Here is a 19,550-nt window from a genome sequence, read left to right as displayed (position 1 = left end):
AAACGGACGACCTGGACACATTGCGAGAATCTGCCGACCACAGCCAGCTAATTTACCAGCTCCTAAACCATTTTGGAGAAATAATCAAGCACCCCAAGGAGGCTAGCAGAGGAACACAGCCCTGGCGAGGGTCTATGCGATGAAACTGGGAGACGCTAAGGCTGCGGGTGATGTGGTGACTTGCACCAATAGTATTCTTTCAATTAAAACTATTATTTTATTTGACTCTAGGTGTAATGACCTCAAAAATTGTATGCATGAAAATGTGAAAAAATAAAAAATTTAAAAATAAAAATAAAAATAAAAATAATTATGTTTTAATTTTAAATACTAATTATTATTAATTAAATAATATAATATAATAATATAATCTTATAATAATATATATTAGTATATTTGGGTCATCCCTTACACTCTTTGCTTCGTCTCTCTCTCTCTCACTCTCTCTCTCCTCGATTTCTTCGGCAAAACAGGCATCGATCGAAAAATGAAAAATACCCCTTGGTTCCATTCTCCACCACCGACATTTCAACTGGAGTAGATTTGTTGTAGGAGCGACGTTGTAATGACCCAAATTTTTAAATGAAATTTAAAAAGTAAAGAGAGAGGGAAATAGAAACAGAAACAGAAGGAGGCCGTAGACTTCGTCGACGACATTGCATTTTTGGAAAGAAAAGAAAAGGGAATGGAAACAAAATAAAAATAAAGAAGGAAGCTGCTAAGCTTCGTCGACGAACACAGGGTTTCGTCGACAAAGTCTTAAAGGATTTCGTCGACAAACACATGGCTTCGTCGACGAGAAAATGCCGAGAGGGGTTTCGAAGCTGACTGAATTTCGTCGACGAAATTTGTGAAGAACTCGTCGACGAAGGTCGGGCTCGTCGACGAGTTCCGCCGCCTATAAATATGAAAAATCCGATTTTAAATTCATTTTTAAGTTTCCTCTCTCTCTCCTCTCTCTCCCCTTCAGCTCTCTCACTCACTCTCTTCGATTTTTGGCTAGTTTTAAGCCAGATCGAAGATCTGAGGTTACCACGACGCTCCTGGCAAAGTTCCCTACGAGTTTGTCGGAGCGGATCGTCGGGAAAACGGAGTTGGAAATCTTCCCAAAGTTGAGATAAGGCTTTTTAAGCCAAATTAGACTTTGAGGTAGTTATAGAAATTGATGTACGCATGAAAATATGGATATTTAATACTGAGAGTTTTGAGTTTCAGGATATTGAGTAGAAAATCCTACGGGGGTCAGGCTAGGATTTTAGAGGGGCTTTCTCAGTAGCCAGGTAAGGGAGTAAACTAAAGCAGTACTTTTTCATAAAAACTATTATTGATTATGAGTAGATTTATTTTCAGAAAAACATATGATATATTCGTTTATTATGAATGAAATGTACGATTGGGAAAATACTGCTATGATGCTTAAAAGGTATATGTATGTATGAGATGTTAGAAATCATGATTCTAAAATATGAAGTATGACTTTTAATAGAGCATGTGTGGCATGAATATTATTTTACGTAAAATGAGATATGATATGAATACTTTTACGAGTAAAATACATTTTCAGGTATTTTGGAGAGATGAGTTATGTTATATTGAGTTGACGAATATATGATAAATGAGTTATTTTCAAATGTAAATACCTGACATGTATTTGGTGCGAGGCCATCTTTATGTTATTAGCATGAGGCTGTATTTATATGATTTTGGCACGAGGCCATGTATTTATGTTTTGGCACGAGGCCGTATTTATGTTCTTGGCGCGAGGCCATACTTATATTATCGGCGTGAGGCCGTATTTATTATGTTATCGGTGCGAGGCCATATGTATGATTCGGCGCGAGGCCGTATCTATGTTTTCGGCACGAGGCCGTGATGATATTATGTATGATCATGTATTAGATGTTGTCACAACCAAGATGTTAGTTTAGTTCAGACCAGGAGCTCGGTACCGTAGCTATGGGTTGATTTTGGCACGAGGCCTTATTAGTGCTACCGTCCCACGAGGGGATGGGAGATGGATAGTCGATCAGGCTTTCAGTAGAGTGTAGACATCCACCTGGCAGTCCGGACCAGGGTGCGGCAGGCCCATCGTACTTACAGACATAGTTGATTCGGCAGTGGTCGGTCAGCCATTGTCGGGTCCCGCCTTCGGACTGCACAACCCATTATGGGGGGGTAATACATGACATTAGCTAACTATTCATCCTGGGTTTGTTTTCAGTATTACGAGTTATAATAGATGTTTATATATGTTGTGATTTATTAATGAATATGAAAGTACATGATTATCTAGTATGATATATGATTATTTCCAGAGTTATGAAATGTACTGTATATGTATTAAGCACTTAAAATATTCATGTTGCCACATAACTGTATTTAGTTTACTTTCCCTTACTGAGAAGTGTCTCACCCCCAACATTAATGTATTTTTCAGAAAACCCAGAGAGATCGGTGGGTCAAGGTCGCCGTTGAGTTAGTGAGATTACCCATGAGAAGGGTAAGATTTTGTATTAGGGTTAGAGTTATTTTTGTGTGACACTAGAGATATTTTGATGCATATGGATATGTACAGAAGTACAGTATTATAATGTTATAAAAGCTCTGGTATTATGTTTTATGGATGGATGTATGGATTTTTATGTTTACTGCTATTAGGTTTTCCGTTGTGTATGACAGGGGTCCCCGTTACCCACGGGTTCAGGTCGACCATTTATTTATTATGTTGTATTTTATTGAGGGACGCTACAGATGTAGGCACCACTCCTGGGGTAAGGTAACCTCTCACTCTCTCCTCAATTTCTCTTTAAATTTTTAACCAAATCGATGATCGGACACCACCACGGGATTCTAGCTCCAATCCTCATCATTTTAATCGGAGTAGATTTTTAATTTGGGTTTCCTAGGTACCACTCCAAGGCTAGGTTAGGATAGTGGAATTATATCCATTAATTATTTTTAAAGTTTAATTAGTATTGGAAGTGTGTGGGCTTAGGAAATTGTTAGCCTAACAAGGCTTTCACCTCTTGTTTTGATGGTAACAAATGAAGAAAATGTTTAATATCATTGTGTGTTCAAGTAATGATGTTTTTAGGAAACTTAAAAAGCCAAAACCAACAAAGCTTCCAAAGATCACCAACAAGCTTAAAGGTGTGTGATGTATCATGAAGTGATAAAAAAGGAAGCTTAAAGATAGCTAAAGATGGAATGAACTCAAAGCTCAAAGATAACCATGAAGCTTTCAAAGAACAAGAAGTGTTTAAGTTGTTAGGAAATCTTCTTGTAAGTACTTCAAAGGTAAAAATATCATTGTGAATGAAAATAAGCTCATTAGGGGATTGATATGAACTTTAATACTTTATTTTAAAAGCTCCGAAAAATATTTTTCGAAAGCAAGAAAGCAAGGAAGTCAAATATTTTTGAAAAAGGAAAGAAAAATCATGGAAAGACAACTCCAGGCGATCGAGGTGGAAACCTTAGGTGACCGAAGATTTTGCTGAATCAAATTAAAACAGGCAGTGTGTCTTTAGGCCCCTAACCCTGTATCTTTAGGCTCTTGAACCCACTCCGGGCGACCGAGGTTGCACTTCAGGCAACCTAAGTACGACAAGGGGTACATTTTTCAAACTTCTTATTTTCAAATTTAATTGATCTGCACCCTAATCTTTTTAGAAACTTGGGGGGCACTCTAAGTAAACTTGGGCAACATGAATGTAAATGCTTTTAAAGTCTATATATACATGGTTTATGAAAATAAAACAAACCAAGCATTGAACATTCTTTCAAAATCTCTTTCACTCAAAGCTATCTTGCTATTTGTTCTAAGCTATGAATTGCTGCGAATTTCTTGAGAAATATCTGAGCTTTTTACATCTTCTCTGAAGTATTTGATAAGAGTTCTTGATCCTCATCAAAGAGAAGTAAACCGGTGATATTTACATTGAGCTTCTTGCTTCATTCTTTTGGTATTTTTAAATTAAAGTATATTAGTCTTTCAAAGTGTACTAATCAGCTCTTTGTGAGAGCATTCTTTGTACATCTATTTGATTTGTATCTTGTAGATTGACGATTCTAAGGATTGTTTGGATCGTTGGTTAAGTAAGGGGATATTGTTTAGAGACTCGCTCTAGCCTATTTGAAGGAGTGATCGAACGAGGGTACATCGTTTGGAGAGGTGGGCTCTAGCCTACTGAAGGAGTGTGTAAACGGTATTGTTCCACCCGACAAAGGAACTGATTTTAGTAATCCTTTGGTAGTTTGCCAAAGGCGAGGACGTAGGCTAGGTATAAGCCAAACCTCGTAAAAATCCCGATCTCAGTCTCTTTTTCCCTTACTTTTTATTTTTAGTACATATAAATTGCGTGGATGGTTTAATTGGTAATTATATATAATACGTATATTTGGAAATCAAGTAAACTTAAAGTCAAATTTTGATTTGGGTTGCTGAAACCAAAAGGGAGTACGTTGATTAAACCATAAGGGAGTACATTACTTGGTTAAACACCCAAAGATAAATTAACTAAGAGTTTATTTAAATTCTGAATTTTAGGAAGAGTGTGAATATTGTGAGGATTGAGAAAGTTAATTCATTATCAAAGGGATTGCATTAACAACAGGGCTGCACACAAAGTTAAAAAGCTGAGAATTTTTATTAAGTTGCAACGTATATCTTAATTGAATGTTTTATGATTATTTGGTTTGAATATTGTGCTTGGTTGATTCGTTTGATTGAATAATTGTTTACTTGTTTGGTTAAGCAATAGTGTTGTTGGTTGTTTAAAAAAATTAAGTTCTTGTGCAATTGGTAAATCAACAAGAAGTTAAGAATACATTAAAAAGAAGTAAAAGAAATTTTTAAATCCAATTCACGCCCCCTCTTGGGACTACACCTTGCGTTTCAATTGGTATCAGAGCAGGATTATATAAAATCTTAACTAGTAGCTATAAAAAGATCTTAATGGCTCACATAGGCGTAACTCCCTTTGGAGAGGGACAATCTTCAACTAGGCCTCCTATCTTTTGTGGACATAACTACATGTTTTGGAAAAAACGAATGCAAATATATCTTCAAACTATGAATTGGAAAGCTTGGAAGGTTGTCATGGATGGTGATCTAACCCTTAAACTAGTAGATGGAAAACAAGTTCCCAAGGAGAAAAATGATATAACAGACTTAGATCATAAGATGTTGCAAGTTAATTCTAATGCTATGAATGCTTTATATTTTGCTTTAGATGCTAATAAATTTAATAGGGTAATGGCTTGCAAAACGACTAAGGAAATATGAGACAAGTTAGAAGTCACTTATGAAGGCACTATAGATGTTAGGGATAATAGGATTGATATGCTTACAAGCGAATACAATGCTTTTAAGATGAACCCAAATGAAACTATAACTAGCATGTACACTAGGTTCACTCACATAATAAATTCCCTAAATGCCTTAGGAAAAACCTACACTACTTATGAGATGATAAAGATAATTCTTAGAGGGCAACCACCTATATGGGAACCAAAAGCCACTGCTATAACGGAAGGAAGAAATTTGAAAAACACCTCCTTAGATGAGCTAATAGGTTCCCTTCTCACTTATGAAATGACAATGAATGAAAGGAGTGGAAAAACCAAAGCCCAAGAATCAATAGCCTTGAAAACCTCAAAAGAAAACTCTAGTTGTGAAGAAGAAATGGATGAAGATGAACTAGCCTTCGTATCTAAGAAACTTGCAAAGATCCTTAGAAGGAAAAAAAAATTCAAAAGAAAAAACCAAGACTCTGAATCAGAAGAAGAAGAAATCAGCAAAAAGAAATCTAAAAATAAAACCCCCACATGTTATAATTGCAACAAAGCTGGACATATAAAACCATAATGTCCATTACTAAAGAAATAGTCTAAGAGGAAAAACAAAAAGGCCATGAAAGCCACTACTTGGGATAGTACAAATAGTTTAGACTATGAATCAACCGACCAAGAGGTTGCTTATACTTGCTTTATGGCTTGGGACAATGAGAAAGGCTCCTCATCCAAATCCTTAAATAATTCTTGTAGTGATTCATCAAATGAATCCAATAATGAGTATATGCCATCTCATGATGAATTACAAAATGATTTATTCAAAGTACATAAGATGCTAATCAAAGTAACTAAACAAGACACATCATTGAAAAACAAGAATGAAGGTATAATGAAAGAGTTAGAATCCCTTACAACTGCTGAAAGAGAAAAAGATTGAAGAATCAAGAAAATAGAAAGTAAGAATGAAGCTATGACAAAGGAGTTAGAATATAAAAATCTTTCTGAAAATGAAAAAAATTTAAAAATCAAGATACTAGAAAGCAAGAATGAACAAATGATAGAAGACCTTCGATCCCTATCCTCTACAGTATATGAGAAATATATATATATATATATATATATATATATTTGAATTAGAGGATAAAATAAGAAAATTATCTCAAGAATTAGAAAAATCACTAAAGAAGGTTAACGACAAGAAAGAAATAGAGATAAATGATCTCAAAAAATCAAATTGAAGATAGAGGGGAGTTGGTATCTTGATATTAGGGTAAGTGTTTTGTTTTAGGGATGTATGATTTCCCCTAGAGTGTTTAGTTGATTTTGGAAATGTGTTTAGTCATGTATATATATGTGGATGGTTGGAACTCTGGTTATGAGTATTTTGGATGATTTGTAAATATCGACTTCCACTGTTAGGCATGTTTAAGTGATTGACTATTTACCTGGTACCCACTTCGGGTCGGGTGGTGTTGAAATGGTATTAGAGTTTATGACGTGGCAGATGATGGATTTATTGATTATTATATATAATAAAAAAAAATTTGTACGAAAAATCATGGCGTCACAATTTAGTATCAAAGCCTAGTGTAACGAGCCAAGAAATTTTAACTGTTTAAAATAATAAGAAAGATAATAAGGAAAAAGGGAAAATAGAAGTGAGGGAAAAAGAAATTTTAAGGGGTAATTGGCAGGCGCTCATCGACGGGCTGGATTTCCTCGTTGACGAGCAACCTTCTGAGCCTCGTCACCAAGTATGCTTGTCTCGTTAATGAAGGTTTATTGAGAGAGGGTTTTGAATACCTGAATTTCATTGACGAGCTCCTAGTCTCGTCCATGAGTGGTGTTCTTGGGCTCGTTGACTAGTCCAAACATCTCGTCGATGAGACCACGTGGCAAGTTGCTTATAAATGGGGAGAAATTAGATTTTCAACGAGGATTTTATTTTTCCTTCTATTTCTTTATCTACCTATGGCTACTATGACTTCTCTCTTCGTTTCCAGGCCAGATTTAGCTCGATTTGATGATTAGAAGCTACCACGAGATTCCTAGGGATATTGTCTGCAATATAGGTGGAGCGGATTTTCGATTTGAGAGGTTTTGGAGACATTCCAAAATCAGGGTAAAGTGAGATAATTTAAGGTTTTATTATTATTTTGAGGTATTTGGAGCCTAGGAAGTATTATATGATTATTTTTTCTAAGATTTGAGGAATTTGGAATTTTTGGAATACAAGGTCTTGTTTTGTTGATTTTAGGTAGAAATCCTGAGGAGTAGGTAAGGGGCAATACTTTACAGTAGTTTTTTAATAATTTTAAAACGGTTAGATTCGGGTATAAAAATTATATATATATATATTGGTATAATTATCTGAACGATGCAGGAATGAAAATATTGTTTTTGATTATATATTATATTGAGAAAAATTCTCGTGGTTGAAACCATCTTTGTCAATGAAATGGTTGCGAGTACTGTGGAGTGATAATTTATGGTGATTGTGAATATTGTTTGGCTGTGATTTCTACTTGGTTGAATACACTAGTTGGTTGTAGATACTATTGTTGCGTATACTATGGTAGAGCTGTGGATATGTTGAGTGATTGGTTTTGTTGTTGATTTGTGTTGAGGTCCATGTAAATTGCGATATTGCGTTGGCAATGGTATGAGGATGTTGTTATATCATACCTGGTATATCCATCATATAACGTTGGTATTGGTATGAGGAGGTTGTTATATGGGCGTTTATATTGGGAGGTAAACATTGACAGTGGTATGAGGAGGTTATTTACCTATTTACCAGGAACAAGGTGTTTATTTTGTAGCCTGTGTGGTTTGATTAGTCCTGTGTGGATCAATCCTGTGTGGACATGTATGATGTGTGATTGATTAGTCCTGTGTGGACTAGTCCTATATGGACATGTATGTCGCAAGGTCGATAGACTTGTGTGGACGATTACATTTTGTTTGGATATAGACCATGTGTGAGTATGATTGAAGATTGTGTGGATTAACTCGTGTGGATTGATTGTGGTATGCACTTGTGTGTGGAACTCTGTGAAATGATTGGTAATGGTTGTGAGTAACTTTAATTAAGTATTTAGGGTAAAGTAGACTACTCCACCCGAGGGCTTGCTGAGGAAGGTGAGTACTTTGGTAATTAGTTGTGGATACCAGAGTAGAGGGAAGTCACTTGTATTAGAGGGAGACCTTCCCTATTCTCGAAAACTTTACTTGGATATAGAACCTGAGGGCCTACTAAGAAAGGTGAGTGCTCTAGTGTTAGCAGTAGAGCATAGGGTATCTACTTGTATGGGTGGGTAGACTTCCTTGTTCTCGGGAATTATCAGTAAAATATTTATGTATGTGGGCATGTGATTGGAGGACAGAGAAATTGACCATGGCGTGATTATGAACGTGGTACCTTGGCTGTTATTGGATTATGATCATGTTTGTATGGTTATTTTAATTATATATTAAATACTTTATTCACACACTGTTGTAAATTATTTCTTCCTTATTGAGAGGTGTCTCACCCCGTCGATGATTTAATCTTTTCAGGTTATCCAGGTGATTGAGCTTAGATAGCTCTAGGGCGGGGTAGTTTTTGTGAGTTGAATATATCAGAACGGATATGCATTTAACTTTATGTTTACTATATTTCAATTTTGGGTTGTATTATGGAAAATGTTGTATTTTATGAGTTTGTTAATGTGAATATAGAACTCTGGTATTATGTCCGAGGTTATTTTATTATTTCTGCTACCTGAATAGTATCAGAGATGCGTATTGGTCTCATAAAACTTCGGGCCCCACGTGGCGGGTCTGGGGCATTACAGTTGGTATTAGAGCATAACGGTCTTGCGGACTTTAGGAGGATCAATACCAGAGTATAGGTTTGAGTTGAATAAGGGTAGGAACGGGTAGATTAGGGTGTTGATAGGAGCTTGAGTTTGTTTTGTAGTTTGGAGGCAGAAATCCCTTGACAGACTTATGTGATTTTTTGAATCAGTCGACTGTTTCAGAAAACCACGGTAAATCCATTGACGGTGATGTTTCCAAGTGAAGAAACTAAAATTTTGAAATTTGAATTTGAAAGTTAAAATGATTGTGGATAAATGGATGTTGGATATTAAATAGAGGACTTGAATATTCAATTGGTTTCGTGATTTGTGATTATGTCAGATATATTAAGATGTGGAAATTCTAAATTGCCTTTGTTGTATATTTATATTTAGGGATGGATCTAAGAGGCAAAGGCGTCAATGAAGGAGGAGGAAGCAAAATGGGAGCTTCTAGCAGGGACGGGATTGACACCTCTCTACTGTTATGAGGAATAGCTCGTCAGGTTATGGAAGAAATGAGACGGGACTTCTAGGGAACAAACTATCCACCAGTGCACCAAGGTTGCACAATGATCAATTCACCCGTATGAAACCTTCATCTTTTAAGGGTGGCACCAATTCGATTAAGGCTAAGATGTGGAAGCAAAATATGGAAAAGATACTTGCTATGTTGAACTGCACCGAGGAGTAGAAGGTTCTTTTTGCCACATTCAAATTGGTCGGCGAAGCTAAATGGTGGTGGCATACGATGAAGCTGTTGGAGGAACAGCAAGCGATACCTATAACGATGACCTAGGGTCACTTCAAGAAGGTCTTATACAACCAATACTTTCCCGCCACTACTAGGAATGCAAAGGTAGAGGAATTTTTTAGCTTGACTTTGGGGCGCCTCATTGTTTAGCAGTATGCTGTTAAATTTCTGAAACTATCTCATTTTGCACCTTCCGTGGTTGTATATGAATACCAAAAGGCTAGGTGATTTGAAAATGGTCTGAATCATAGGTTTCACGAGCATATGGCATGTTTGCAGATTCAAGATTTCACAGAATTGGTGGAAAAAACTACTGTTGTAGAGTCGAGTTTGCAGAGGGGTACAAAGGCATTAGAATGAAGGAAGAGGGCTACATCTCCTCATTCCCAAATGAATGTCAGACAAGGGTTGTGGAGGGGAGACAGAGATGCTGCAGGTCAGGGGTCGGAAAGGAATGATTGGCTATGACAGGGTGATTCATCACACCCCCATTGCCCTAGGTGTAATCAGCGACATTGGGGAGAATGCCGAAGTAGGGGTGTCATATATTATAGATGCGGAAAACATGGTCACATAGCTCAGGAATGTCGAGAATCACCAAATAATGCACCAGCTCCAACACAAAACCAGAGGAACAAGCCGATACCTCGCGGCAGCGGTGCCCCGGCACGTGTCTATATGTTGGGTACACCTGAGGAGGGCAACACTAAAGGCCCAAGTAATATGTTGTGTTAGTATGTGTGTTAATGTTATTTGACTTTGCATGATTTGGTGCTGCATATGTTTGGATTGGCTGAAATTTATGAATGTGTGTAGTTAACTTTTTGGTGAGTAAATGGGTGATTAACGAATTTTGAGGATGAAATTCTTTTAAAGAGGAGAGAATGTAACGACCCAGGAAATTTTAACTTTTTAAAATAATAAGAAGGATAATAAGGAAAAAGAGAAAATAGAAGTAAGGGGAAAATAAATTTTAAGGGGTAATTGGCAGGCGCTTGTCGACGGGTTGGATTTTCTCATCAACGAGCAACCTTCTGAGCCTCGTCACCGAGTATGCTTGTCTCGCCGATGAGGGTTTACCGAGAGAGTGTTTTGAATACCTAAATTTCATCAATGAGCTCCGGGTCTCGTCCACAAGTGGTGTTCTCAGGCTCATTGACGAGTCCAGACATCTTGTTAATGAGACCATGTGGCAAGTTGCTTATAAATGGTGAGAAATCAGTTTTTTAGCGAGGATTTTATTTTTCCTTCTGTTTCTCTCTCTACCCCGGCTCCTCTACCTTCTCTCTTTGTTTTCGAGTCGGATTTAACTCGGTTCGAGGATCGGAAGCTACCATGAGACTCCTGGGAAGATTGTCTGCAATATAGGTGGAACGGATTTTCGATTTGAGAAGTTTGGGAAACATCCCAAAAGTAGGGTAAGTGAAATAATTTAAGGTTTTATTATTATTTTGAGGTATTTGGAGCCTAGAAAGTATTATATGAATATTTTTTTGAGATTTGAGGAATTTGGATTTTTTGGAATACAGGGTCATGTTTTGTTGATTTTAGGCATGAATCCCGAGGAGTAGGTAAGGGGAAATACTTTACAATATCTTTTTAATAATTTTAAAACAGTTAGATTCGGGCATAAAAATTATATATATATATATATATTGGTATAATTATCTAAACGATGCAGGAAATGAAAATGTTGTTTTTGATTATATATTATATTAGGAAAATTCGTGTGGTTGAAATCATCTTTGTTAATGAAATGGTTGCGAGTACTGTGGAGTGATAATTTAGGGTGATTGTGAATATTGTTTGGCTGTGATTTCTACTTGGTTGAATACACTAGTTGGTTGCAGATACTGTTGTTGTGTATACTGTGGTAGAGCTATGGATATGTTGAGTGATTGGTTTTGCTGTTGATTCGTGTTTAGGTTCATATAAATTTCGATATAGCGTTGGAAGTGGTATAAGGAGGTTGTTATATGGGCGTTTATATTGGGAGGTTAGCATTGACAGTGGTATGAGGAGGTTGTTTACCTATTTACCATAAACGAGGTGTTTGTTTTGTAACCTGTGTGATTTGATTAGTTCTATGTGGAACAGTCCTATGTGGACATGTATGCTGTATATGTGACAGTCCTGTGTGGACCAATCCTGTGTGGACATGTATGTTGTGTGATTGATTAGTCTTGTGTTGACATGTATGTCGTAAGGTTGATATTCCTGTGTGGACGATTACATTTTGTGTGGATATAGACCTTGTGTGGGTATGATTGAAGACTGTGTGGATTACCTTATGTGGATTGATTGTGGTATGCACTTGTGTATGGAACTCTGTGAAATGATTGGCAATGGTTGTGAGTAACTTTAATTAAGTATTTTGGGTAAAGTAGATTACTTCACATGGGGGCTTGCTGAGGAAGGTGAGTACTTTGGTAATTTTTTATGGATACTAGAATAGAGGGAAGCCACTTGTATGGGATGGTGACCTTCCCTATTTTAGGAAATTTTACTTGGATACAGAACCCAAGGGCTTACTAAGAAAGGTGAGTGCCCTAGTGTTAGCACTAGAGCAGAGGGAATCTACTTATATGGGTAGGTAGACTTCCCTATTTTCGAGAATTTTCAGTAAAATATTTATGTATGTGGGCATGTGTTTGGAGGACAGAGAAATTGACCATGGTGTGATTATGAACGTGTTACCTTGACTGTTATTGGATTATGATCGCATTTGTATGGTTATTTTAATTATATATTAAACACTTCAGCCACACACTGTTGTAAATTATTTCTTCCTTATTGAGAGGTGTCTCAACCCGTTGATGATTTAATCTTTTCAGATTATCCAGGTGATCAAGCTTAGATAGCTCTAGGGTGGGGTAGTTTTTGTGAGTTGAAAATATCGGAATAGATACATATTTAACTTTATGTTTACTATATTTTAATTCTAGGTTGTATTATAGAGAATGTGGTTGTATTTTATGAGTTTGTTAATGTGAATATAGAACTTTGGTATTATGTTCCAGGTTATTTTATTATTTCTGCTGTGTGAATGGTATCAGAGACGCGTGTTGGTCTCATAACACACCGGGCCCCATGTGGCGGGTCTGGGGCATTGCACCTAAATTGCTAGGTTCTGCTGACTTTAGTAAACATCAGAATGCAATACCAGAGTATAGGAATGAATTTTAATGAGAGTAGAGGTTGGGTAGACTGGGATATGAGTCAATCATTTATTGTGGAGGATAAGATTGGAATTTAGGGTTCTATCTTGTGGCTTGGAGGTAGGAGTTCCGTGGTTGTTTCTGTGATTTTCCTAGGGTGACGACTTTAGGAAAACCATAATAAATTATCGTCAGTTCTTGTTTCTGAGTGGTAGGATTAAATCTTAAGTTGGAATTGAGGATGTTATGATGAATGGTTATAGAAGAATATTTTATGAGTTATAGTTTGATGAGTGTGTTGGTTGCGTGATAGTAATTGAGTTCTGAGACTGGTTGTTCCCTTTACAAGATGGACCCTGGGAATAGTAACACAAATGTTGGAGGTGATGGGGCAGGGCCGTCAAGTATGGGTGGCAGAGATCCCGATGCATTGCTACGTAGCGTCACTCAGCGGGTGATGGCAGAGATGGCCAGGGGTTCAGGGGAGTGGAGCTGCACAATTGAGCAGTTCATGCGTATGAAGTCCCCATCGTTTTTTTGGATTTTCCGACCCATTAGTGGCTAAGAATTAGGTCCAGATATTGAGGACATGATGGAAGTGCTCCCTTGTAGTAAGGAGCAGAGAGTGTCCTTTGTTGCATTCAAGTTGACTGGAGTGGCAAAACGCCGGTGGAGATCAGCGAGATTACTAGAGAAGTAGAGACCTGAGCTTGTAGTTGTGACTTGGAGCCTCTTCAAGGAGTTGTTCTTCGAGTGGTACTTTCCTGCTATTGTTAGAAGCGTGAAGGAAGCAGTGTTTTTGCACTTGACACAGGGGCATATGATGGTACAACAGTAAGCCGCCAGATTTATTGAGTTGTCCTGCTTTGCTCCTTACTTAGTGCCAAATGAGGAAAAAAAGGTGAGAAAGTTTGAGGAGGGCTTGGGTCAGAGATTATATGAGCAGGTTGTAGGCTTTCGAGCGTAAACTTTTTCGAAGATACTTGATAGAACCACTGTGATTGAGAGTGGCCTACAGAGAGGTGCTGTGGCACAAAGTCAGACGCACCCCCAAATTTTCAGGCAGGGTCCAATCGAGGGCCCTAGAGGAGGCAGGATAGCAGAGGAGGTCGGGGACAGTGGATGGGAGACCGAGCGGTACAGGGCAAATGTAACGACCTGATAATAAGATAAAAATATTTTCGCCTATTTTTAAATCCAATCATTAACCTAAACAGTAGAAAGCCAATCATATAAAATAAATCCACACATAATACAATACAAGAGTGACAAATCAACCCACGATATACAATCATCACTGTCCTCTCGAAACTACCCTTACTAATATTAAGGGTTTACAAAAACATGCCACCCAAAAATACTCACTCTAAAAAAGGGCAGTACAACAGCTCCTCTACCTACGAGTTTGCTCCGCTCGCCTAGCTGATTCACCTGAAAAACAATTCAACACTGGGATGAGCCAACGTTCGGTAAAATGAAACATGCTATTACTAGTGTGTGACTTTTGAGTTATTGTTTGGTAAAAATAATTTAATTTAAGAATAGTATGAATAATTGAATCTAAAAATGCTAATATTACATAACGTTTAATAAAAACCATTAATTACATAACTTAACATGCCAATCTGTATGAAATTTCTTTTCATATTAATACTACTATTTTTAAAAGTCTGATAGTACTCATAATATCTGAGAAATTTCCCTAGATGGCTGTATGTCATGATTTAACCCCTCATAAAGGTGGGACCTATCTTGGTTGGCCGATCAGGGTAAGTCAATTGAACTTTGATAGTCTGATCGCCCCCCTCAATCTATATCTGATGGAGAGCCTATCCCGACGTGGGCACGATTGACCTTATACAACTTATTGTCTAAGTAAAGTGGTTGCACTCTGAATTGAATATCTATAGCTATGGTACCGTGCTCTGCTGTCTGATCCATCAGGGTCTGATACTATATAGGTAACTAATATCTGTAATATACTGCTTTTACTATGGTTTCTAAAATAACCATAACCCCATAGAATTTATCTGAAATTCTAAATATACTTACGGAAAATCTGATTTCTATATAATTGAACTGCTGTCTGAATATCTATTTATTGGGGCATTATGGTACTGATAAACATGTTATTCTGAAATTACTAAAAATGCATATTTTTGAGTTTATTGTACATTGAAAAATTCGTCATTCTATAAATATGCAAATATCATGGTATTTCTGTTAATAGCTATAAACATGGTATTCACAAATTCTATAAATATAGTATTGTTCTGTTATCAACTCAAGCCACACAAATAAATATTAATATTTCCACGTTCTGGAAAATGTAAATATTTATAATCTGAATAATAATTTGGTAAAAACATATAGTTCGTACTGAAAATGTAAAAGCGTTTCCTAGCATAGCATATTTTCCTTACCTAACTATTGAAAAGCCCCTATTGTATAATGGTCCAACACCCGCATGGCTTCCTACTCAACACCCTGAAAACAACATACGTCAGAACAAAATATCATTATTTTTTTGTCTGCATCATTTCCTACAACTGCCACAAGGCCAAAAACTGAATAAAAAGCCTTACCCAAATTCTAGGGAGAAATTCGACTTGATCCCACTAACGATCCGCCCCAGCAGACTTGAAGAGAACTTCGCCAGGATCGTTATGGTGGCCTCAGATCGTCGATTCGGCGAACAACGAGGCTGAAATCGAAGAGAGATGGAGGAGAGACCATAGGAGAGAGAGAGGGGAGGATTTGAGTTGATTTTTCTATGATTTAACCAAGTTTAGGGTTATTTATACTGCGGCCTTCATCGATGAGCCACGTGATCTCGTCGACGAGTCTAATAGGCAATTCATCGACAAAACTCTCCCCTTCGTTGATGAAATTCAAAATCTTTAAAACATTCTCTCGGTATCTTCCCATCAATGAAACATGCCCTCGTCGACGAGACCCTCTTGTACCCTATTCGACGAGGCCATGAGAAAATTCCTTGGGTTATTATATCCAAAATGCAATGTCTTCGCGTTCGTCGATGAAGTTTGTTGCCTCCTTCTATTTCTGTTCCAATTTTCCTCCTTCTTTATTATTTAATTAACATTATTTTTCGGGTTATTACAGCGAATCGATGCCCCCTCTCTGCTACAAAAGACACTCGGGTGAATGTCTGGTTAGAGAGATGGTATGTTACCGATGCCATCAGCTGGGCCACATGGCGAGAGATTGTCGAGCACTGCCAGTGAATGCGCTTGCTCCTAGACCATACCGAGGAGGTCACCAGGCACCCTGAGGTGGACAGCAGAGGAATACCGCCCCAGCACGAGTCTATACGTTGACATTGGGAGATGCTGAGGCCGCAGGAGTTGTCGTGACAGGTACCGTTTCAATACTGTCATATAAAGGTACTACCTTGTTTGATTCAAGGGCGACTCATTCTTTTATCACCTGGGAATTTTTTATTTGGGATAGAAACTCAGCCGTTAGATATCAGTTTGTCAATATCTATGCCGATTGGGGCTGTAGTGTCGTGTAGAAAGGTACTCAAAAATTTTCCAGTCTGTATTTTGTGGAGGTCTTTACTAGCTAAGTTGGTGATTTTAGAGATGAATGGGTTCGAGGTGATTCTGGAGATGGACTGGCTAGCTGCTAACTACGCCAGTATTGACTGTTATCAGAGAGAGGTAGTATTCAGACCTCCAGGAGGGCATGAGTACATAATTGTGGGGTTATGTGTGCGCACCCCACCATAATTGTTATCCGCCATTCAGGCGAGGAGGTTGTTGCTAGAGGGTTGCCAGGGATATTTGGCTTATGTGAAGGGGGTATCAGAAGAGGAGTTGAGATCAGAGGATATCCTGGTAGTGAGGGATTTTCCTAATGTGTTTCTGGAGGATTTGCCAGGACTGCCTCTTGATTGTGAAGGTAGAGGAGTTGAGATTAGAGGATATCCTGGTAGTGAGGGATTTTCTTAATGTGATTCTGGAGGATTTGCCGGGACTGCCTCTTGATCGTGAAGGTAGAGTTTGGTATTGACCTAGTTTCGGAACAATGCCGAATTTCAAAGTGCTGTACATAATGGATTCGACAGAATTAAAAGAATTAAAGGAATAGCTACAAGAATTATTGTGTCACCCTAAGGAGTGCCGGTATTGTTTGTGAAAAAGAAAGATGGGTCGATGAGAATGTGCATCGATTAAATATTTCCATATTTCCATAAGTCAGCCATATAATGGGAACAGTTTAGTCCTAAAATTAAGATGTCCATAACAATGTAAGATACTAAGTGGGCAATAATTGGACTCCTATGTTTTGTGGAAATTCTTTATTCCCTGGGAAGTGATGTTATCACCATAACCTAAAAACAAGCATGAGAATAAGATGTCATGGGGATCACATTGCCAAGTATCCCGAAGGATCATGTGAATCATATAACACCTAACAGAATAATCTTTAACAACTTACTTAGAAGAAAAATCCTAATAATACTCGGACCTTTAGCAATCTATTATCCAAAAGGAAAAACATACATGCTAGGACCTGGAGTTTTATCCTTTGGCTCTATCCTGTGTGAATCCTACTTGGAAATGGGACACCAATTTAACTGCTTAGGTAGCGGCTCGGCTGGAATTTTATTTGTATACAACTTAATGTGAAATCTTATGCTGTTGTCTGCAATTGATTGTGACTTTTGAAAACATCTTTAGAATTTAATCATTTTACCATTAGCAACTCTCTAGCACAAATAAATATTACCCTTTCCTTTCTGGTCCATTTCACACAAGATTTATGCTGCCAAACAATGTCCAATCACTGATCATAGCTGACTAAACAACTTTATTAGTATTGTATTCTATACCGAAAAAAAAAAAAAAAAAAACCAAGACACATGTTTATTGCATATTTGTCCAATCATTGGAGCAAGATCATGGTTGACTTGAATTCAATATATCAGGACTTTGACTTGCCATAATTGTAATCCATGTTTTTTATTGAGGATATTTTCTAGCTATATTTTGATATTCAACGTGTGCCACCATAGGTTAAAAGTTGAGCCTTAAAAACTATGTAAAGCAAGAAGATAAAAAAAAAATAAATAAATAAAAAAATCTAGAAACCAATTTGGTAGGAAAATGATACTTTACTCTGATTTTAAAAATGTAAGTCTGTGCATTAGTTTGGCATTGAAAAGGAATTGGGTGATTAGAACTCCAAGGAATGTTTAGAAGTTCATATAATTTATACTCAAATGAATTAGAAAGTTATAATGAGAGTTTTGAAGTGCCTTTTATACATTTGATCTGACAGGCAAATGATTACACATCCTGGTCTGAGATGTTCTAGCAGGTATGGTCCTTGATGAGTATGAGTCATGATTGCAAGTTCTCTATTTAAATATAAGGCTATCCTTTGGTGGTTATCTTTTTATCATACAACTAGTTGATTGTTTTCAAAAGAAAGTAGTACTCAAAGATCCAAATGGAGTGATGAATTTTTAGATATTCTTCTCAGATGACTTATCGGGGCAATCTCCAAGAGCAGATAGACATTAATATTGATTTGGCGCTAGGAAAGAAGCCTATGTCGATTGCTTCGTATAGAATGACATTAATTAAACTAAGGCAACCTAGGGTGTAGGTAGAAGATTTTCTCAACAAGGAATTTGTTAGACCTAGTATATCATCATAGGTTGCACCTGTGTTATTCACTAAGAAACATAATGGGACCAGGTTATGCATTAATCATTGGAAGTTGAATCATGTTACATTAAGAATTGGTATCGATTTCGAGGAATTGGAGGATTATTTGATTAATTGGTAAAATCCCAAAATTTTGGAAGATTGATTTGCAATTAAATTATCACTAATTAAGGTTTGGGAATTACACATCCCAAAGACAGAATTGAGTACTCAATAAGATCACTATAAGTTTTTGGTCTTATCAATTGGGGTTACCAATGCACCTTACATTTTCATAGATATAATGAATCATGTTATTCAACCATACTTGGATCAATTCATTATAATTTTTATGGATAATTTTTGGGGTATTCAAAGACTTAAGAAGACCACGAACAACATTTGTGATTAATTTTACAAATATTATGAAAGCATTAGTTATATGCTAAATAGGAAATGTAGGTTCTAGATAACTAATACGAAATTTTGGGTCATGTCATAATCAAAGGATAGTTATCTATTGATTCTTCTAAGGTTATATCAGTGTTAGATCTTGGAAGACTGGAGATGAAAATTGAAGTTGTTTAGTGCCGGTGCTGAAGCAAAGTGTATTTAGACAAGATGTATAATCCAACAATTTAGGTTAGTTACTAGTTTTAATAGAGTTGTTTAATAATTAACTCAAAATTTGTTAATTTAACGATGGATTTAACTTGGGGTTGTGTTTAACAAATTTTTAGGACGAAATTTTTATAAGGAGGGGAGAATGTAATGACCCTGAAAATTGCATGCATGAAAATGTAAATAAATAAATAAATAAATAAAA

Source organism: Malania oleifera, chromosome 1, assembly GCF_029873635.1.
Source record: "Malania oleifera isolate guangnan ecotype guangnan chromosome 1, ASM2987363v1, whole genome shotgun sequence".
NCBI lineage: Eukaryota > Viridiplantae > Streptophyta > Magnoliopsida > Santalales > Ximeniaceae > Malania > Malania oleifera.
The sequence above is the reverse complement of the archived record's forward strand: the minus strand, read 5'-3'. Positions refer to the sequence as shown.